We start from the raw sequence: 23,312 nt of genomic DNA, 5'->3' as shown, positions 1-23,312 counted from the left end.
AGACATCAGAAACTAGACGGTATGTCAGTCTGGAGAAAGAAAAGCAGATTTGTTCACACTGAGACAGAAAATGAATTTCACTTTGTGTTTTATTGTCCTTTTTAGTGGCATCTGCACAATACTTTGTTTGGTGAGATAAAAACAGATACTGACTTTGTAAATATGGATGATGCAAATAGGTTGAGATGGTTGCTTTAACTATATCCTGACTTCTATTTAAACAAAAGCTCTGAGTACCAAGAAAGTCCCACATAACTCCCTCACAGCTACAAGTGCTGTCACTGGGCTGCACTGAGCTGACCGGGAACACCTACACTGAAAGCCCCCCACAAAGAAACACGTCAAACATTGCAACATACTGTATGTAATCTACACCTCTGAGTGTCACGAGGTCACATCCTCGGCCTCTATTTGCACATGTCCTGACTATAAACGGCACACAGTGAATGGGACCTAATCGGCAATCATTTCCTGCCCATTAGCTGAACTAAGTGGTTGTGCATGACACGACAAATGTGAATATGTAGCATCGAGTCACAGAGGAGAGAGATGACACTCATCTTTGTGTTTTACTGCTTCACTAATGCATCAGTCCTGCAGAGAGTGGTTCATCCTCCACTCTGGGTCTGAATGTCTTCACTATAGGAGGTCATTTCCATAGCTGGCTGCTCCGGCTGTTTACATATTCCTCTGCACACTGAGGGAAGCGTCTGTCTCTATCTGTCTGTGTGTGTGTGTGTGTGTGTGTGTGTGTGTCGTCTCCCCCCTCTCTCCCCCTCGTAGCTCTGCCTAAAGCGCCACCATGTGCTCTCAGCTCAGCAAGGGGGAAGGGATGTCGCCATAGCAACAGCACTCTGCAATTAAGAAACACAGAGCTCCTGGAGGGCGTTCAGCGAGCTAACTTGTGATGAGCACTTTTCAGCGCAGCGATGCCTGAATATAAAGAACGCTCGGCTTTTTAGTCATCTTCTTATTTTGAAATGAGTCCCAGTGTAGAGGTGACGTCTGGCTGGGACACAGCCGGATGTGTTATGTTGTGTTTTTCTCTTCTTGGTTTTACCCTCCCAGGGTTTGACATAACGAGACGCATTACCTCTCGTGTTCAGTAACATTCGTTACTCTAAAGAGAGAAAAGAAAAACATATTTTGGCACATCAAAGACAGGGGCGTGGAGAGATCCCCAAGTGGGTCTTATAGAATTTACTGTACAGTTCAACTCTGTTTGTCTGATTAAGAATTACAGTGAAATATATAAAACATCAGTCTTACAGGACTCCCACTATTTATGAATGATAAATAAGTAGTAGCATCTTTAATAATCCAGCATCACTGGAAAGACAGCCTGCAATGTCAGTGTTTAACAAATTAGTTTCACATCACAGCAAATGACTTTCAAGTCACCTTTATCTTTAAGCGGACTGACTGGAGAACTGTTTGAAGTGTTAAATGAACTCTGATGGGTGTGGAGTCGCTCACTGGCATGGATTTGCATTTTAAAACCTCCTCCGACTGCATCTTTTTGTCCCACACTGAGCGCTTCCATTTCTTGTTTCCAACCTGTGCGCGATCATTGACTCGGCCCCTCGCCTAGTTAGCAGGCCGTGTGTGTCCTAATAGGATTATCTGATTGTGGCGGTGCCGTCCGTGGAGTGGGGTCAAGCCTAAGAGGATTGCTGAGATAGAGACCGGCTGGGAGGCTCACTGGGAGCGATGGGAGAAGACGGGAGGTGCCAGTGGGGCAGCACTGCAGGATTCATGCGGCCTCATCTGCTGTGTGCTGCTGCTCCCATGTGGTGCACACAGCCACAGCCTGCCCCTCTGTCTGTCTGTGCACACACAGCGTGCTATGTACTGTAATGCACACACAGGTCTGAATTTGCATGCTTGGTAAAATGTCTGTCTTCTACATCTGAAAATGAAACATATTGTATTTAATTAGGTGATTTTTCTTGTGTGAACTGACTCTGTCTGTACCCAGTGTATCTAAATCTAATTTTTTGTTGCGTATATTGTGTGTGCAGCATCGGCTCTGCATCCTTTCTTTGTTACATGTCTTATGCAAGACAGATTTGAAAAACATGGTCAGTGACATTCCTCGACAAGAACCATCCTGACCTCGATGCGGGTTAACTTCCTGTCTTAAACTCAGACATGGGCACAAATACATCTAAATGTATTTTGATTGTTACAAAATACAAATACTTGCTCACAAAATGTATCAAAATAAAATACAAAATACTACTATGAAAAATGTATTCAATTAAAATTCAAGTCATTTGGAATTTGACAATGCAAAAATCTTTTCTATCCCCACATCATAGATCTGAAGTGGCAAAGCGACGAGTGAAGAGCCAATTAAAACACAACTGGCTGCAGCAGTGAGCAGGTACGTTTCCTCAACTTCAATCTCCAGCTTTATTAGCCACAAACAAACTTAGACAAATATTGTGATTAGATTAATTGTTACACAGGTTTTTTTTTCTACAGTTTATTTTTCCCACAGTTTTATCTGGGGATAAAATTCGAGATAATGTATTTTAGTATTTTGCTTTTTTGTATTTTGTTACAAATGACGTCTTATTTTGTTTCTGTCCAGTAAAATGCAAGTTACAAAATATGTATTTTGTAAGTAAATACACATTTTAAACACGTGTATTCTACTCTGCTTAAGATGAGCATTAAGTCAACCAATCTATGGAGCAGAATTATTGTGGACTCATCCCTGACTGGTAAAGTTAACTTAGTAGACATTCAAATAAAATCTGTTTTAATAGAATCTTTCCCTCCATGCTTAAATAAACACACATGTTTACTTACATGTGCACATATATGCACACACATATGTTTTCATTCATAAAATTGCCAGCATGTTTTTTTCCTGTCTTTCCTTGTTTGCTTTTCAGTCATATATTTCTGAAGATACATTCTTTTGTTGAAAATCACATTTCCATTCTGGTTAAATTACATTTAAATATACCCAGTTTGCTTAGTTCCTCTTTCTGCTCCTGTTTTCCTCGCAGCGTCTGCAGCATCGTCCCAGTTTCCCCACAGGATTCATTAAAGTTTAATCTCATCGTGTTTTATCTTGCATTTCTTGCTCCTTCTAACTCCCATACAAGCACAAGGAAAAACAGAGCACACACACACACACACACACGCACAGATACACACACACACACACACCTTCCCTAATGCCTGATAGGATTGTCGGGCCCAGCAGGTGGGAAACACAGACATCCAATCTCCGGGTCTGTCTAATTACTGACTCTAGCTGAAAATTCCTGCTTTACAACACATTGACATATGCTGTCAGGACGCGTCCCAGCTGTACTGATGACCGCTTCAGCTCTATATTTATCATCCAAGGAGAGTTTTCAGTGTCAAAAATCTGCCAGAGCAGCCACAGCGGTGACATTTAGCGTAAATGGACACAGTTGTCAGAAGAAGAGAGCGAGTACTGTGTGTGTGAATGTGTAAACACACAGAACTGACACACTGATAACACATGAGGCTTTTCTGTGATGGTTGCCAAGTTGAGATCAGTGAAGTGTCTGGTTCTCTCTTTCTGACTCTCCTGCTCTCCCTCTCCCATCCCCCCACCTCCCCCAGACACTCACCTGTAACACCTGGTGTGTTTGTCGTCCACTCTCCGGCATGATGTTCCTGTTCAAGCGATCCATGTCCACTGAGTTGTCCACGGCCCCCTGCGGCACATGAAGATCCTGGGGGAGGGAATGAGAACATTGATATTAACCACAAAATGACTAACAAGAGTCGTCATGGATGACTTCATCACTGCAGGAAGATTACCGCATCAAAAACCTTTTATGTTTTGTGTTCTTGTGGCCAAACTATAAGAAACGGACACGTCTGAATGAAGTGTGAACGTTTTCAAAATGTCTCAAACTCGAGTTTTTTTCACAATCTAAGACAACAATATCAAGCGGGATTCCCCCTTCCCATTCTGTCAACACACTAATGTATGGAGGTGTGATTCATGCTGTCAGCACACACACAACAGATGGTAGACAGCATTTAGCAACACACTCTGAGGAAGTAACACACACACACACACACACATGCACTGAAATCCCTCGGTAGTTGACACATTCACTGGAAATCAGCCACCGTGGCTGCTCTCTTGTCTTAAATGAAAAGACACACACACTCCCACACACTGTGTCCAAATTCCTCCCTTCTTACGCAGTCATTTTTGGGTATTTCCATCAAGTCAGCACTGGACAAGCGGCTATAAATATATTCCATGTCTATATCTGTGCATGTGTGAAAAGGCCGTATAAGGGTGGATATATCTATGTGAGAAAACACTTTTACAGTAATTACGTGAGATATGAGAAGCTTGTGGTTGTGAGGAAGCATAGAAAGCCACACTGAAAGGTTAGAAAACACATCATTATAGCAATCACAGTGGATCAGAGTGCACCCGGAGACATTTGCGTGCCTAAAAATGTTGTGCAGCAGGGATGGAAAATATAGTTCTGATGTACTTTGCCCTCAGGATAACAAAACACTGCTGCAGTATCAACATATTTGCTGTTCTGACAGACCCGTGAAATGATATTCAGCGGAGTCAGCCTCAGGGACGCCTCGAACAACAAATCACAAAACAGCCAGAAAATAAAAATAAATGTTGAGAAAATTCTCTTTTAAAAAACGCTTTAGTGCAACAAGAAGCCAGAAGTCTAAGCCAGAGGAGGCAAGAATTCCCTCTTTCCCCCTCAGGATTCATGCAATGTTTCTTACAGAAGAATTTCAAGCAACTTTTTAGTCCTAACCTGTCCTTTGTTGTCTCTACACATAATAATTACCTTTCTCCAGTGGTCCAGCAAGTGCATCGCCTCCATGACCAAGAGCTGCTCCTGGCTACTGTCTCAATCCTATCAGTGTGAACTAGATTAAGCTGGACACCTCTAAGACTGCAGACTGAACTCACACGCAAGTCCTTCAACGTCGCTTCTTTCCATGAAACACAGATTGCCTCTTTGTCTTGATCTCAGCCCTTTGTCTAAAGCCACCGGTGCAGTATCCTCCACAAACTCCCATTCAGGAGGTGGACCTGTTGCTGCTTGCTCCACTAAACTAAGACCTACATTCCTGAGTGGCAGCACCAATGTCCCGGATAACAGAGAGACATGTGTGAGTGTATGTAAGAGTGTGTGTGTGTAAGCAGTGATCAAAAGAGGGAAGAAGAATAGAGGAGGAAGGGAGGAAGAGAGAGTGATGACTGAAATGAACTGATGAAAATATAGGTCAGAAATAAAGTGCTGAACATGTTGAAGGAGGAAGCAGGAAGGAGGAGATCTGTAATTATACGCAATGCAAATGCACCACAATGCCAGACCGAACAAGCCACTATGGATAAACCACCGATGGTATGATACAGTGGCTCTATACTCTATAGACTATTTCACACAGTTGTATATAGTTTTATAGATATATGGTGTTATACAATAATGTCATTGATTTACATATAAATGTTATGTCAAAACAGGAAAACCATACATACAAATCCCCCATAGTAAACAGCAGAATATCAAACTGTTACAAATCACTGAAAATAAATCTATTTCATGATGTGACAACGCTGTGGTTAAGGTTTGGTTAGGTTTAGGCACAAAAACGACTCAGGGAAACGTTGCGGTTTGGGTTAAAATAACTACTCGTTAAGGTTAGAGTAACTCTGTCGCCATGGTTATGATAATAAACACGTGGTTAAGGTTCAGGGACACTTGTGTTCCTACTGTTAAAAAGCCAACAATGACTGTAGGTTGGAAACATGAAATGTACAGTGGTCTCCTTTGATCAAATCCACTCGATCCACTCAAATCTCCTCCTCTTACAAAAAGCACCACAGTGCTATGATAGCACGATAGAAGCAAAGTGCCGTGCTGCTGGCCATGGGCACGCTTGTTCACCGTGGTATTAGAGATGGGACCTTCCATGGTGCAAGAGCGTGCCATGATACAGCAATGTGACGGTTGACGTGGTGCAATTGTATATGGTAGCGTGGTACATGGCACCTAAGTGGGGTATGGTATGGATGTCTGGTAGAACAACCGAACAACACGGGACTGTCTGTGTCCCGTGTGGAACCAGCAGTCAGACTTATATCTAATATACTTATATAATATACATACACCTTTCCTAGACCTAACCAAGTAGTTTCAGTGCATGTATATATGTATAGATAGATAGATAGATAGAGAGAGTATAATACTAATTCAAATTTGAACCATAGATATATTGAACAGAGGGATGGTGGTATTATCTATGCTGTTTATATGTAAATAGTCCACAGAATGTTTCTTCGTTCCAGCATCAAGCTTTTCTGCTTGTCTTGTGATATTGAAGTAGAAATCTGTGATTGATTAATGACTGCGTGAGCTCTGTGTTTTCAGGCAGCACTTCAGATGAGTGAGCAGCAGTTTCCAAACTACAACTGAAGCTGAAGTGTCTCAAAGTTTCAGATTTGTTCTTTGCTGTTGTTCTGGCAGTGTAACTGGGACAAGCAGCCGTGCATCAAAGCCAGATAAGCCCATTGTGGATGCTACTTTAGGAAATACTATACTTACATTTATCATGTTTAATCATTTGATGTTCCGTCGAGGTGTGAGCCAGGCCTCCACGACTGCCCACACCCATGCCAAATGTCAGGATCCCTTTATTTTGTTTAGCCAAACTCTGTTTCTCTCTACTCTATTTTGACAAGAGGTGCTTCTTTGCTGCTGAATGTAAAAGTTCTGAACTCAGACTAAACTCCCATATTGTGGCTGCTTGTTCCCACCACATCAAAGCCCATTTCTCTCAAACTGTGGGAGGACATCAGCAGCTTTTCTTTCTCTCAGATCCAGAAACTCTCACTGGACACACAAAGGACTCTCAATCTCTCTGTTTCTTTCTCTCTCTCTTTCCCTCCTTCTCTCTCTCTCTCTCTCTCTCTCTCTCTCTCTCATGCCAGGGCAGAAAGGCTGGCATTGTTTCCTGTAGAGCAGGCATGGATCTCTCCTCACACATGAGAGAATCTTTTTCTTTCTTTTTTTGATGGGGTTATGAAAGCGAGGGAGGGAGGGAGGGAGGGAGGCACACCATTTAGTTGGAATGCAAAAATGCAGACAGCCTGCCAAGTTGATGGTGAATAATGTAAAAGGGATGAATAATATGGATGATAGGAAAAGAGGTAAAAGGTGAAATGAGACACAGCTGCAGTTAATTTTCAAAGGCTTCTCACAATACATCAATACTGCAAACATAAAATTACATAAACTGTGATAGATGTAAGGGTCCATCCATGAACAGGGTTTAACCCCAACCCTGTAGGACTGTCTCCTGTTCTGAAAAGTGAAGCCAATGAGGAAGTGCCTTAAACCTTAACTTTAAAGTATAATGGCCTGTAGGGGGCAACTCCACTGGCTCCAAAAAACCAAGATGGCAATGACCAAAATAACAAACCCCAGGCTTCAAAATAGGGGTCCACGAACTAATGGGTGACGTCACGGTGGACACGTCCACTGCTTCATGCAGTCTGTGGAGTGTGTGTGTGTGTGTAGAGGAGGTTTGCCAGGCTGTTCAGCCTCTCATCCAGCAGTCGTCACTCCTCCGGGAGAAATAAACTGGTTGTTTAAACAGACTAGGGGCCATCTGAGAAAATGTGGAGATAATCAGGAATGTGAAAACAGAGGATGGGTCATTTCATACTCATCTGAGGGGGGCAAGCATCCATTCCTCCCTCTAAGTCAAATATATAAGATCAGTATCAAATATAATATATACACTGCTTAGAAACTGTTTGTCTGCCTTCACAGGTGATGTTGCTGCTTTTAGCAACATAAAGAGATGCCCTAAAGATATGTGTTCTGTGTAATATAACCAACACTCCTACCAGCCTGTTCCACGTTTGCAGGTTCTATCATGAGCTCAAATGATTTGGCCTCATAACAGATGCAGACTGGAGACAGGAGCCACAGGCAAGACGCAGTGTGGACGAGATGCTTCTATCATCACAGCAGAAAAATGCTGACGAGGACACAGCGATGAGGAGTGGGTGAGTGGAGGGGAGGCAGGCACCCAGGCTCTGCAGGTGTGTCATAAACGTCCTCGCCAACACACCTGGCTGCTTTATGAAGGCCCACCAGACAAGGGTCTGCTAATCATGGCAAAACACACATGAAACTTTAAAGTACAACAAGAATACGAAACGTGCTTTTGTATTCTGATATAAAGAAGCCAAATATATCTGGCTGACAAAAGACACAAAACAACTTGAACATACACGTACAAGACAATAGAAATGTTCTATTTGACTTCATAGCAGCAAAAGTTTTACTAATAACATTAGTTAACTGTAATTACAGAGCAACACATGCTAATGTTGTCTGTAACTATCCAGTCAGGCTATGTAACTTTTGGTGCACGCTTATTATCAAAATACGCTAACTAAGCTAACGTGCCTCCAACATGGCTGCCATGCAGAGGACGATCACGTTGCTGAAAAACTCACATGCATGCAGTCTGTGCTTCAGTGTCGTGCAAGAAGAAACAGACCAACAGACCGAGGTGAGTGTTACAGAGTCTACATGAGACGGCTGAGAGCAGATGAAGGAAGAGAGGAGATAGCAGGACGATGGATGAGGAACACTAGGACAGACAGTCGACATTAGAAGAGCTGATTCTTTCTGTCTTGGTTCTATCTCGTCCAGCCAGCTGCCACCACACAGCTCTGCTCTGCTGTCCCGACTTCTGATAATGAAGCCTGCTGGATAATCCTCCCTCTGTCTGGATGTCTTTCTTTCCATCCCTCCACAGTGTGTTTGTCTCACTTCGTTAGTCTCTCTCATCATAATTCTCCCTTTCCCTTATCATTGTTGTGGCTTCTATCTGTCTCTGGCTGCGTTCTCTCTGACCTCTGGGTCTCTTCACACACACACACACACACACACACACACACACACACACACACACACACCAAATAATCACACACCAGCCCTGTTTGCCTCTACTCTTCCCCTTCGTCTTAATATCAATCAATCAATCAGTCGATCTTTATTTATATAGCGCCAATTCATAACAGTATTATCTCAAGACGAGAGACCAAACGAGTCAGGAATGGTGTCATTATGCCTCATGTCTGTATGTTTATTTACCGTGTGAAGCACTTTGTGACGTCTCTGCTCTTGAAAGGTGCTGTGTAAAGTTACTTACTTACTAAAAGTCAGTTAAACATATGAAAAGACTTATTGCAGCAGCAGCGGTATAGAATCGGACATAAAGTTTCTCTAGCAGCCGTCATCGGCATCACAGCCTCCACTGCTCCGGAAACTGACAGTAAAGATAACTGCTTTCCATTTCAGGCAGCCTGCCGTCTGTGCGCTGCAGTGTTACTTTGTTTTTCTCTGATGGAGGCGCCAAAGCCAAATGACACATTCTGTTTTTAGAAACACACCACAGAAATGCAGTAAATGTGCGCCGTGGGAAGAAGGGTGGATGCACCATAGTAAAACTCCCGTTAAAGGGGAGTTCTTCCTCCACTGTTGCTCAATATAACATCTGATGCTGCTCATGTGGGGATTCTTTGGATTCATGAATCGTTGGGTCTCTCTCTTCATTAAAGAGTTTGGTCTAGACCTGCTCTTCATGTAAAGCATCTTGAGATAACGCTGTTGTGAATCGGCGCTATATAAATAAAGATTGATTGATTGATTGACCATAGGCTCCTCTCAGGCAAGACAACATGCTGAACATATGCTGAATATAAATCTGCAAACCATGTTGCTGTTGATGGCGAAACAGACAGGAATTTTTTAAATGACCCCATTCCAGCTGTGAAATTCTCTGAGATTAGTGGCTCTCTAGGATGAATTTACATGGCTGAGCTGAGCGTTGTGAACTAATGGGAGAGATGAGGTAAGTGATTTGGATACGGCATAATAACAACAATGACAAGATAGTTAAACATCTGGAAAGAACAACATAAATTACACAAGTTGGCTTTTATGGAGCACGCAGTTGGCAGGCATCAGCTCCAAGCTGAAAGTGAATTTATGGTGAGGAGGAGGCAGAACAACTCATACACAACATACAGTATATATATATATATATATATATATATATATATATATACGAAACCACAGTCTGACAACACCCAGCACAAAACCCTCAGACACTCATGGCTGACTGACCAAAAACATCTTCCCCCCGAAAGATCACATTACAATCAGTAGAAACATTCTTTAAACAGGCTTTAAAAACACTGCAGAAAAATCACCATTGTGAATTTCAACCAAACACGATTTGTTCCCACAGTATTTATTATCTTTTCCATATAAATCTGGCCTAGAGACCACCAAACTGTGACTTTAGACCATCCTCTCTTTTTCTCCTGCTCCATCTTTCAGTAAACGTGTGTGAAATATGTATGATGTCGTAAAGAAATCTGTTGATCATGTGACCTCCTCCAGCCCTTCAGCAGGCCGACTGCCCCCCCCCCCCTCTGAAAACCTCCTGAATCCACCTCACGGTCCACCATTGTTTTTTCCATATGGGACACGTCAGGGAAGATAATTTACAACTTGCTCAAAGGAAAACCAGGAAGGAAGAACTTTAAGATTTTTTTTTTTTTGAGATTACTGACCTTAAAAGTTTTAGAAACCATTGGGAAGCCTTCAGCAGTCCTCTTTGGTGGGGGACACAGGAAGTCCAACTGTGGATCTCTGGGCATGATAAATCATGTCCTCCATTTTTTCGACACTATTTTCTACCACATAATATATAGCAGCCTGCATGGGCATCACTTCAGCATCCAGACCTAAACTTAGCTTTATGGGCCGATCCTGAATAGTTCTGGATAGTGGCGCCCTTAGTTGTGGCGTCTCAGCGTCAAGAAGGCACTGCTACGAAAACAACAGCAACAACTCTCTCTTTTGTGAGCTTTTTTGTTGAAAATCCATCCAACAATGTGTCCGAAAGTAAAGAAAGAGTGTTATAGCATGAGAAAAGAATTAGGACTTTTTTTTTTTCTTTCTAAGAGATCAAAGTTATCTTACTAGCATCAGTTTGATAGTATTTAATGTCAATTAATGTCAGGAAAGAATCAGAGTAAAATGAATTAATATTGAACATCTACATATTTACAGTAATTCAAATACAACACAGTAACATCTCCTCCGAAATGTTTGTCTTTGTATTTGCACTCAGACACACGCTCAGACTCAAAGAAAGACAGAAAGAGAGTTTTGGGGAAACGGGAGGAAGTGTGTGACAGATAGAGGAAGAAGATGACATAGGCAAAGGCTTCATCACTATATGTAGACTTCCTGTACAGCCAGCGGAGCCAGGGACCATTTCCTGTTAGTGACACAGGCCGAGGTCAGAGCTCGTCTCTGCTGTGGGACACGACTGACCTCAACTGTGGACACGACTCGTATTGGTGTTTCATCCGCTCACACTTCTCCATTTTAGTTTTACTACTGTGATTGCAGAAGTGGTGGGACTGGAAAAGATGTCTAAAAATGACCTCCAGCTGATGATCATAATTAAACTTTCCCTCCGATCTTCACCAACGTATGATGTGTGATATAATTCTTCATGCCACTGTTCCAACGGCCCATTATTCAGAAACACAGTAGTCTGATAGCAGGTGCCGACCCAAATCTGACGGTGCACTGGAGGTTGTGGGCCCCGCCGTGGACACGGGACCACAGCGGGCCCCCTGAGAGGCAAGGTGAGGTGAAGCAACAGAGAGACCCCATACATGGGGGACTGTGCTTAGGGTTTGAGAAACATCATGACGGTCACCATGTAAATGGTCAGCCAGGGAGGAACGAAGGAAAACAGTCCAATGGACTGCCGGGACAATGGGCTGATTCTGTTTCCCCAAAGTGGCCAAAAAACGTTTTGCCTGGGTACCAGCTGCTGGTGATGGTTTTATGAATGGGCCGAGTACAGCAAACATTAATCTGGCTAGAAGAGCTCTTGGGAGATGTCAAGTCAGTGGTCAGGTATTTAGTGCAGGAAAGGATTTCTTTTTGGATGTGCTCCAATTCACAATAACATTTTGCAAGTGCAGTGTCAGCATGGTCTTGTTCCAATCAGTGAATTAGCTGCTGACATTAAAACTGTGCAAAACGCTGCAGGGTTTAAAGTAACTGCTTCAAACAGACACGTTATGAAGCCACGTTGAGAACTTTTCACCAAAGAAAGATCACTCAAATGTATTGGTTTGAATGATAAATCACATTTTGTTCTGAATGAGTACCTCCACACACAGTATTTTTCCACAGATAAGACTAAGCCTATCTACCACATATTAAAATGCAAATGCACAGTGAGACACCAGCCTGTCCCCAGTAGCCGGATAGCATGAGTAAACACAGATTCATTATTCTGGCATGAAAAACTGAGCATTGGAGAGACGCCATTATCAGCTGGCGGCTAAACACACCATCTGCCCTGTCTCTCTGTCTTATACAGACACGAAGAGGTATGAACACACACACACACACACAATGCTGCTGAATATCAGGACCGACTGGGGTAAATAACAGCTAAGGAAAGTGAATGAATATATATCTCTTCTACTTCAGTCACCACTATTGAGATGCCCTTGAGCAGGACAAGTGTTTTTACAGTCTGACAATATAAACCAGTGGGTGCACAGGGCTGAAGTAGCATGGTCCTCAGGTGACTTTCCACAGATGAATGAAGGCTACAACCTAAACACTAAAGCAAAGAGAGGAAACAACACAACATGAAAACCCTGCTGACTGTTGTCAGTGCAGCAGTTCTGAGGATCAGGCAGCCTGTCATTACCAGATTATTGTCTCCAGTGACAGTAGAAATTACACCTCAAAGCCTCCATGAAAGAACATTTGTTGCCACTATCCAAACCACTGTTATCCAACACAGTGAAATGGTAAGTTTGACTAAGACGCTGAACTGGAGCCACAGGCAGAGATGACTCAGTGTTTCTCAGGAAAAGGAGAGGTAAAATATATATTTTTGACTTTTTGAAAAGAACAACTCTGATTGTTAAAGTAAATTATTAAAAAATGACTCATTCAGTCAGGTTGTGGGTATACTGCAGCAGCTCAATATTTCTGCGAGCTGCCGTATCAAACACTAACCCTGTACACTGTAAAACATCACAGCCCCTTTTAGTTATGTCAGTTTACATGTTCTCTTTAACTCAAAGTGCTCGGATAAGTTTTAGATTTTGAACTCAGCTATTCTAGTTTTTGTAGGTTAAATTGACATTTATTCATTGTCTTGACTAATTGAACATTTTGTCAAATTGACTGAACTTGCTTTATCAAGTTATCAGTTGAAAAAACAAAGGGGAGGATTCTGTTAACGATCCTGAGGCATCACCTTCATATTGTGGCGTCGGCAGGGCAGCCGCCCAAGTTAGGTGGCCATTGGGTTCGATAACATGCTGTGATTTCTTCTGTTATGTGTGCTCAATAATAAATGATTCTCTGAAGCTATACTTGTTGTGATTGTCTAAGAGGTCAGACACTTCTGCCATCTGTGACCCTGATGGTTGCTGCAATATGATTCTGGTGCTGAACTTCCTCTTGGAAATGGAGAGGTGATTAAGAACCAGCTGGCATCTTTATTTCTCTGCATGCAAACCATTTTATATGTTTCTAATTCAGCAATACAGGAATTAGTTACTTGACATTGGAGAACTTGCTGGTCAAAATATTAAGGAAATTATACAGAAAGTCTTGGAGGAAAGCAACTGTTAATTGTGATTAATAAATCAAGCAAACTTGCACTAATGAGTCAATATAACTTATACATTGAAGTTGAAACACATTTAAAATATAAATCCTCTTAACTTGAAATGCAAGTTATATAAATACTGAACTTGAAAGTGTGAGTTATAACAATATCAAAATGTGAGTTTGTAAATGAGGTTTTCTTGCACAGATAATGTAAGGTTAGTTTTAACTCTGAGTCCAAAGTTAAATCAACTTAGACAACTTAAAAAACAATGTTGAGACAACTAGAACATTGTAGTCATATCAACTAGATGGACTTTAATTCACGAGTTGAAACAAAGGTCGTCTTCAAGTTGAGTTAATTTGTGTTTTCAAGGCAGCAGGTGAACTTTCATTGAAGTTGAAATAACATGAAATGTCTTACAGTGTAGGGTTGCATTCAGTCCTTAATAGGGCGAATATTTCATACTCCAAACATAGTTTTCTGGAGGTGTGCTCCTTTAATGCCACTGTGTTCAACCTCTCAGTCAAACAAACAAATGTTTGCTCCAGTCCAAGACCAACAACGATGGCGAGTGTTCTGTCGTGCCAACAAAGGCCCGGCGCCAAGGACTAATAATGTAGTGATAAGAACGAAGGTGATGAGAAACATGACCAGTGTAAGAAAATGCGTGTACATTTTATCAGGAGGTCCGTTGTTGTATGAATACTCAGCCCCAAAAAGCTGATAGCACACAAACAGACTGGGCTGTTCAGGCAAGTCTGCTCCTGCAAATGGCCCCACAGTTGATCACTTTAGGCCCAGCAGCCCTAAATCAGCAGGGTGAGATGTAAAGTCACTGCTGATGTGAAACAAAGATCATTAGATGTTTGATCCGACTACACAGAAGTCCACCGAAAAGGTCTCCTCTCCCACCGCTGTCAGTCAGTCAGTGGTTTTTCTTCAGAGGACGTTCAAGCTTCACTAATCAATATATTTTCATGAACAATCAATGAAATGACCTCAGGAGGAAAGCTCATAGTGATGAAGCCACAGAAAAACTTTCACCTGCCTCTGCACTTCCTCTCCTCCTCTCTCTTTCAGCTCATTGTTTTGGTTTTACAGGCCGCTGTTCTGGTGCCCAGCGCCAAACAGCTGGTGAACGAACTTAGCAACATGCTGGTGGACATAGTGAAGCAGAAAGCAACATAATAAAAGTGTGTTTTCTTTGAGATAGGTGGAGTCTACATCACTGCCTGGAAGGGAAGTGAATACTGGACATTTGTCAGATGGCCAGAGTCATGGTGCCATGTGAATGCTAATGTTGCTCCGTGTCTGCTGCGTGTTTAAACAAGTAACTGTTTCCTAACATGTAAGCTGGTTAAAATCCCTACTTGTTGTGGAGTCTTTCATTAATGCCACTTTAATATTTCACAAGTTCAATGTGAAGAGAAGGGAGAACTGTCACACACCGTCCTTTCAGCTGCAACAAACTTCAGAGATGGACACCTGCTGTCCTCACCTAATGTCACTGTCCTGCTCTCACCCACTAAAATGATATTTGCCGTCTGCCTGAATTCATGTGAATGCAGCAGCAGACTTTCTTCAGGTAAAGCCCACGAACAAAGATTAGCCACAGCTAAGGCCTGCTCAGGTGAGGCCAATCAGGGAGCGCCCCACCATAAAAATGGACAAACCACAGAGAGCAGCGACATCAGTCAGTATACAAACACTGATCAACACAGTCAGTTTAAACAAAATACTGATATTAGGCTAATGGTAGATCTCAGGGTTTACAGGGTACATCAGTCTGGAATATTCTTCGTTCATCAGCTCTACCTGATGAAGATCTAAGGACTGAAACATTGAATTTCTAATAAAGTTTATTACAAGTTCTCTCTGCCTGCCTGTGGATATTTCCTCCTACGAGGAAACTAGTAGAAACTTAAGTCTGCGAGAAACTACATCCTGTTTGAGCCTTTGCAATCAAGCAGTAAATTGTCAGCAAGCAGCTGAGAGTAAATGTCACGTGTTATTTCCACCTTGAGCAGAGGGATCGAACAGGGACACCAGTGGGAGTGGGTGACCAGGAATGTGGTATTTTGGTGGTATTGCATTGCTTAGTGGTTCCGTTGACTTTCGGCTCAGTGTTTCCCAAAGACGTGGAGCTGGACAGGCATTCCAGCCTTGCGGGGACAAAGAGGCTCTTTCAACAGCAGTAATCCTCTGGAGGAGGAGCAGGAACGCTGCTGGCCTGCTGCTGCATACTGGACTACAGGACCCACACTAAGGTTCACACACACACACACACAGCATGACCATAACATGTGTGTGTGTGTGTGTGTGTGTGTGTGTGTGTGTGGCCACCACTGGGCTTTTATGAAACAGTAGAGATGAGTTTGATATCAGCGGTGATCAGTATTATGACTCTACGATACATTATGATGATGCACGACATGCATGCTAAGCTCTCGTGTAAGCAGACCCATCGCCATGACAACCGTTGATGAACACCATGACCATATGATGAGGTTGAAACCTCTGAAATAAGCAAGCAAGAAGACCTTAAGTTGAGATGACTTGGTGAAAAACAAAACTGTCATTTATTGAAATGACTTCCACGATACTGAATATTTTCAGCTTTGATGTAAAAAAAGATCTTAGTATCCTTGTAACACTAAAGTCCACTGATAAACAGCACTCCCCTGCTTGTTTCAGTGCATTAGGATCAGTTCTGCTAAAAGGTTTCCATTGACAGACAATGACAGTTTTGATCAATTCAACAGTAAATAATAAATGAAACTCTGTCACAGCAGATCTCTCCTGCCTCCAGCCTGAGGGCCAAGTGTTAACATCAACATGATAAACAAACACACACATTCACAGTGTCACTCACCCTCCTCACCCTCCTCACCCTCCTCACCCTCCTTGATGCTCGCCTTCACAACTGTTAACTCACTCAAAAGTAGGCTTTAAAATCCAGCCAGTGTCCATAATTTAATAAGTCCAAAATCCACCCAGATTAGTCGTGTGTACTGTAGGAGTGAACGTTGTTGGTGGTAAACTTTGAAAGACGGGGGAGGGAGGGGAAACGAAGGGGAGTCTGGAGGCAGCGTGGGATATCCCTTTGAGTCATGGAAACTGATCCAAAGAGCAGACATGCTCACAGACAGCCAAACAGCTCTCTCCTCTGTGTCCCTTTGTATTGTCCTGCCATTCAGCCTCGTTACACTGCGAAGACATTCAGCAGCCTCTGGAAACATTTACTGTACTTCCTTATAGGTCAGTCTGTGGAAAACATGCATCATATCACCACTGAGTGCCCACATTCTCTGTATTCACCACTCATGTTAATATGAGCTCATTTGTCTTTTGTTGTTCAGTGGTTGAGTTTTTTTGTGGGATTTTACAGCTTCTTTCGTGTGTCTTTGTCTCCCTGTGTCCTGCTGCTGTCACTTTATATGCACTGATAACGCTGTACTCAACCATGGATCTACCAAACACAGTCACAGTTACTATTTATATCCTTTTTCTTGGATGCATCTTGCTATAATTTGTAATAGATCACTTCTTAGTTTATGACACACCCGTTTACATCATAGTGCAACAGTGTGCTCACAGATTTTCCATCCAAACAGAGAGAGCCAGTGTGTGTGTGTGTGTGTGTGTGTGTGTGTGTGTGTGTGTGTGCACGCATGTCTTTGTGTAGTTATGAGAACAAATTCTGACTTACACCATCTTTTGTGGAGATTCCTGCATTGTGAGGACTATTTGCTTCAAAGGGCCATTTGAGGGTAAGGGTAAGGGTAAGGGTAAGGGTAAGGGTAAGGGTAAGGTATTTAGTTGTGATGGTTAAGATGAGGCTAAGGGGCTGGGGGATGCATTACATCAATAATTGTACTCACAAAGATAGAAAGACAAGGACGTGTGTGTTTGTGTGTCCAAATAGGCCAGGTGAACACGAGGAGCAGCAGACAAAACACCATGAGATCATCCTTTACCAGACTGCTGCCTCTGCCAAATCCTTTGTTACCATGGCAACTCACCAGGGAAGACACTGTTGTGTGCGTGTACTTGTTTTTGTGTTCCTGTCTGTGTGTGTGTGTGTGTGTGTGTGTGTGTGTGTGTGCAGCTGCGGCCCGTTCCTTACAGTTAGTTAGATGTCTCAGACAGTCTTTGCACCAGAGTGAGTATTGGAGCGTGAGAGGGGGAAAAGGTGTGCAGAGAATGAGGTGGAGTGAAGTCTGAGAACGATCATGTCTTTGTTTCGGGGGTGAATCGCCGGCCTGAAGGCATGCTGCAGATGAAAGACAAAGACAGTGAAGGGAGGAAATGATGGGGGAGGAAAAAGAAAGAGAGAAATCTGCAGAGGTCATATCCCGCAGATGACATGCATTCTCATTGGCTGTCTGTGTGTGTGTGTGTGTGTGTGTGTGAGCTGTGCATGTTGCAGCTGTTGGAGAGGCAGCAGACAGTAGATTGTACAGCTGTTTGTGTGAATAACAAAGTGGAGAGAGTGGTATGTCAGGACAGAAGTCCCTTTCCAGCCCAGAGGAGCTGTGTGCAAGAGTGCAAATGTCCGAATCAGTCAGACTGCACACTAACCAGACTTCACCCTGTCAGCCTCATACAAAGACTTTGTAATGTCCGATTATAATGTCTGGGGAAGTCCCAGTGAGCGACTGGGCGCGCTGGTGACGTTTCCATCATGTGACTGGCGTAAAACTGGAAGAATATAAACACTGGTACTCCTTTCTCCACTCTGTTCTTCGTAGTGTGGATACGTTCAAATACATGTGGTCTGATATCAGGCTTCATTATGGACGAGTCTGTAGCCTCATCCGCCATCTTTGATGTGCTGTAAACAAAACTTTACATTATTTTATTGCAGGGCAATTGCAGCATGGACAGCTCAGCCTCCAGACCTGATTCTGTCCAGAGCTCAAAGACTACAGTGTGAACCAGTCTGACCTACAATAACCTCCATCAGTAGTGGTTACAGTAAAACGGCCCGTCCTCCTTCTAAATCTAATCCACGTGTGACCAGTGGAGCAACAATTGTTTTGGACATTTTCTAACTTTAGAGGATCATTCTGAAGGTAGATCTGATATCCACTGTCCTCTTAGTTCTGCTTTGTTCTCCATCAGCTCCTGAGGAAAATATCTGGCTCTTGGCCAGCTAAATTCTCCACAGCAGCTGGTTGCTAACATGTTTGGTGTTGAGCAGGTAGTGCACAGTGGACTCATCAGTCGGCTGATGAGAGCGGTGAGATGAACCAGAGGAGTGAAACACCAAAACAATCAGCTGACGGACACTAAAACTCCCCACAGAGCTGAGAAGGATCAGTGATGATTCTCTGTGGGCTTCACATGACACCTAGTCACAGATCAACCATGTGATCATTTCAGGTCTTTCTCTCTTTCTGTGTTCCAAATTAGATGCTGCTTGTTTTTTTCAAATGTTTGCAATCAAAGTGCTGAGTTCAACAAATGTTGTTACTAATCATGGTAAATATGACCAAACTGTGCCTCTTTCACCGTGAAGATCTGTGACATATTTTCAAAGCAGAGTTTACACTGGCAGTGTTTGGCATTTTATCAGCATTCTGACCAGCTGTCTGGTCTGACATCTGACTCAATTCAACCTTATTTATAGCACCTTTCACACAAACATGCAGCCTGAGGTGCTTCATGTAGCAGAATTACAACAATATATCGATAAAATGTTACAAATCAATGAATAAGAGTCAATAAAATAAAATAAGACAGATGCCAAGAATACAAAATAATGTATGAAACAATGGTTAGAACATAAAAACTAAGGCTGTGACAAAACCCTAACTTAACCCTTTAACCTTCTGCTCAACCATATGGTAGAGCACATTTTGACTCACTAGATCTTATTGAAAACATGTTTTACTTACGACATCTCAACCGTTTGGTAGAGGCCAATATTTCAAAAACTGTGGGGTCTGTTCATAAAAAAATTATAATTTTTGTAATTAGTGCCCCAAGGAAATAAAATATATAAAGAATACATTTTTTCATTGCTTTTTTCTTGGTGAGGACGTTAAAGGGTGAAGACTGGTGAAGACTGAAGTTATAACATTACCCCAAACTAAAAACATAGATCTTGAATTAGAGGTTTTCTCTCTAAAATCCAAAGGCAGTATGTTCAACCAGGTCATGCCCCAAGGTTTCCTCTACATTGGATTTCTTTTATCTGCGATATTTCACTTTCTACACCCATCAGGCCAATTATTGTCCAGCTCAGCGCACAGATGCACCCTCCACCCTCCACCCTCCGCCCTCCACCCTCCACCCTCTGCCATGCCCTCAATTTTTGCTGAAAACAATCAATTAGTGTCAAGTTAAATGAACCCATCAGTAGTACACACCCACTCCAGTTAACACACGAAGGTCATTTACCACTCAAAGCGCTCCACACTGATAAATAATCACCTGGTGTTGTAACTGAGAGGCTCCGATGCAAATTGCCTGAATGTAATGATGCTCGGACCCTTCGTGCACATCTGTAACCACAACTGCCAGTTTCCCCTTTATAAATTCACTCATTTCTCATGGGTTCTACACTAGGATGCACTGAAATTATAAGTGTATTACAGTCTCCTGCAGGTGAAAATCCAACAAAGATGGCTCTCTTACCGCCCGATCATATTCAAGGTCAACGGTATCACCAACAGCAGAAGTGGAGCACCCAGAGGAGGCATTAGGACCCAACACGGGGGAGGCAAAAACACTACGGAACTGGATAGACGTTGTATGAGGGGTTGGGGGTGAAGGGGGGGGGGGTAGATAGAGTGGCTCTGTGCTGGCCTGATTACGCTCTCAACAGAATGAGCTCACATAACAAAGGATTTATTATCACTAGCTGGAGAGTTGCTGCAGTCTGGGAACTCTGCGTGGCCGTGTTCTCTGCCAGGCGACCAAAAAATGTGGCCCAGCTCCGCTTTGGTCGGGAGGTTCAAACAACAACAAACCCAGTATGGGTCCCTCTCTCTCTCTCTCTCTCTCTCTCTCCCTCGGCCTATAAAGCAGCCAGTGTCTCGGGGGGTGGGAGGGGAGAGGGTGCATGGCAGTGAGATGGTGCATGCTTTGCTGTTTTCCTCCAGGTACAGCAACCCTGTCTATCTGTTACAGTGCAGTGCAGTTACTCCAGGATTACTGGAATACTGCATAACTGCATGAATGTCATTGTAGCCGTGTGGTGCTTTTGACAAAATGTAAAATTATGATTTGGATCACTGAAAGTGAGTAAATAAGTAAATTAGTTTACATGTGAAAAATGCATTTCATGAGCATTTAAACATAAACTTACTCAGTTCATTACACATTTTTGCTGCTACCTCCTGACTTGGTCTGGTATGACCAGTCCAGTGGCTAATGTCAGCAAGCACTGCATACAGAGATTGAGTTAATGGTTTTACCTGCTTTCAGGTGACACAAGTCTTGACCAAGAGACTGATGTTGCTGGTAGATACAAATATAATCTTATATCTCTAAGAGTAACAGATAGCAGTGCCGCAAAGTAATCCAAAAGTAATCAAATGTACCTGCATAAAATCATCTTGTGTAATTTGATTTACTGTTATTCTAATCAGATGATGGGTATTCTAAAGCGAATTACACCTTAAAGTGGCCATATTGATTTCTCAGGTCACATAAGGGCAGCAGAACAAGCTGAAAGCATGAAACTGACATCATAAAGTAAACAGTTTACTATTAAAACATGGTCACCAGACCTGTTGTTAATATGAAAACCTGGACTAGTGCAGCTTTAAAACTTTGTTTTAGCTCCGTATGTGATCCCACATGCTGGCTGAGTGTCTCAGGATTCACAGCGAGCAGACTCCACCTGACAAGTTCAGCCCAGACCAGTCGTGTCTGTGCTGCTGATAAGCCAAGGACACACACCAGAGGAGAAAACATCCACACCATCCCACACAAAGACAATGTGCAGTTCATCTTCTATGGGATGATTCGTGATGAAGGCGGTGCTAACAGCAGCCCAATGATTAGGTTTGACACTGGGGCTTTTTGCTGAATACACTCTTGGATCATCTCAGGAAAAACACAGAACCCATATCCCAAATGTGGAAACATGCCATATACTGTACGTCCTCTATTCAAAACTACCAACCCCGTGCTCGTGAAAACCTTCTAGGGAGTACGTCATTAGTTATCCCATATGCTGCACAAGTTTATTCAGTCACTGATACTGGTGCTCACAGATGTCACACTGTGTCAAACAACCAACCGCTGGAAACCAAACGTCAATCCAACTTGGGAAAAAGACAACAGCAGCCATCATGTAAAGAATTTATATCATACTAGCCATCCTGGTGCATTAGTGACTACTGTAACTACATCAGAACTTCAAAATAAGTTTCAAATCTTACGAATCATCAGTCAGCTCCTATATTACGCGCGTGTGGAAATGAATCTAATTACAGACTGATATGATAATATCATTTGTAAATCGTGACATAAAAGGCAAATCTCTCAATGCTACTGAAGTTAAAGTGTCAACCACAAAAAAGGAAAGAGAAGAACATGTTACAGAAGCTTTATGATCAAACCTGCCAACTGTCTCACATTTGCACACACACACACACACACACACACACACCCTCAGCGTCTTGAAAACAAGCTGCCAGTGTGAAAAACAGCAATCAGCCTTTAATCTTCCAATGTGTGAAGCCTCTACTTTACCTGACGGAGTGGTGGGAGTGTGTGTGTGTGTGTGTTGGGTGTGATGCTCCAGTGACACCACAGGACTTAACACACACACAGCTGCTGCTCATACAGATGGGACGGGATCGTAAAGTGATGCTGGTAGTCACAAAATAAAAAAATAAAAAATAGAATAAAAAAGAGAGAAGGGACAAAACTGAGTGGGATCCAAAGAGGAAGCTCCTTTCTTTGTGTCCTCTCTCTCTCTCTCTCTCTCTCTCTCTCTCCTGGTCGTCACAGTCTCTCACTCAGTGCCTCTCCTCGACACACACACACACACACATACACATTGTCTCTCGCTGTCATAACACACACTGGGCTAAAGCCATGTGGCTGCTGACACACACTGTCTGGCTGCTGATGGTCCCCTCCCTCTCACTCTCGTTTGACTCACACGCTCATGTTCTCTCTCTCTCTCTCTCTCTCTCTCTCCTTTGGCATTACTCTCTCTCACACACACACACACACACACACACACACACTCCGTGAACACATGGACTCTTTGCTCTCCTGGTTTTCCTGTCCGGTCAGCCTCGCCCCACCATGTGGACACAAGGCGCTCATTCTTCTGGATAAAGAAATGCTGTGTTGTTCATGAAAACCTGCAGAAATGTTCAGCTTTAAGGGGACTGGTAGGTAAACAAGGTGGTGGAACAGAGTAAAGCACAGCGAGAGGGTAACTCTCAGTGGAGAACAGACGTTTATTCTCTCACACTGACTCCACTGTTACTGGTTAGTCTATTCTAGTCTCTTCTATTCTAATAAACAGGCTTCTGATTACCGCTCTGTACCACCAAGCTCTGAGAAAAGACCGTCCTCTCTCTTTTTCTCCGGCTCCA

The sequence above is a fragment of the Pempheris klunzingeri genome, chromosome 4 (assembly GCF_042242105.1).
Source record: "Pempheris klunzingeri isolate RE-2024b chromosome 4, fPemKlu1.hap1, whole genome shotgun sequence".
Classification (NCBI taxonomy): domain Eukaryota; kingdom Metazoa; phylum Chordata; class Actinopteri; order Acropomatiformes; family Pempheridae; genus Pempheris; species Pempheris klunzingeri.
The sequence above is the reverse complement of the archived record's forward strand: the minus strand, read 5'-3'. Positions refer to the sequence as shown.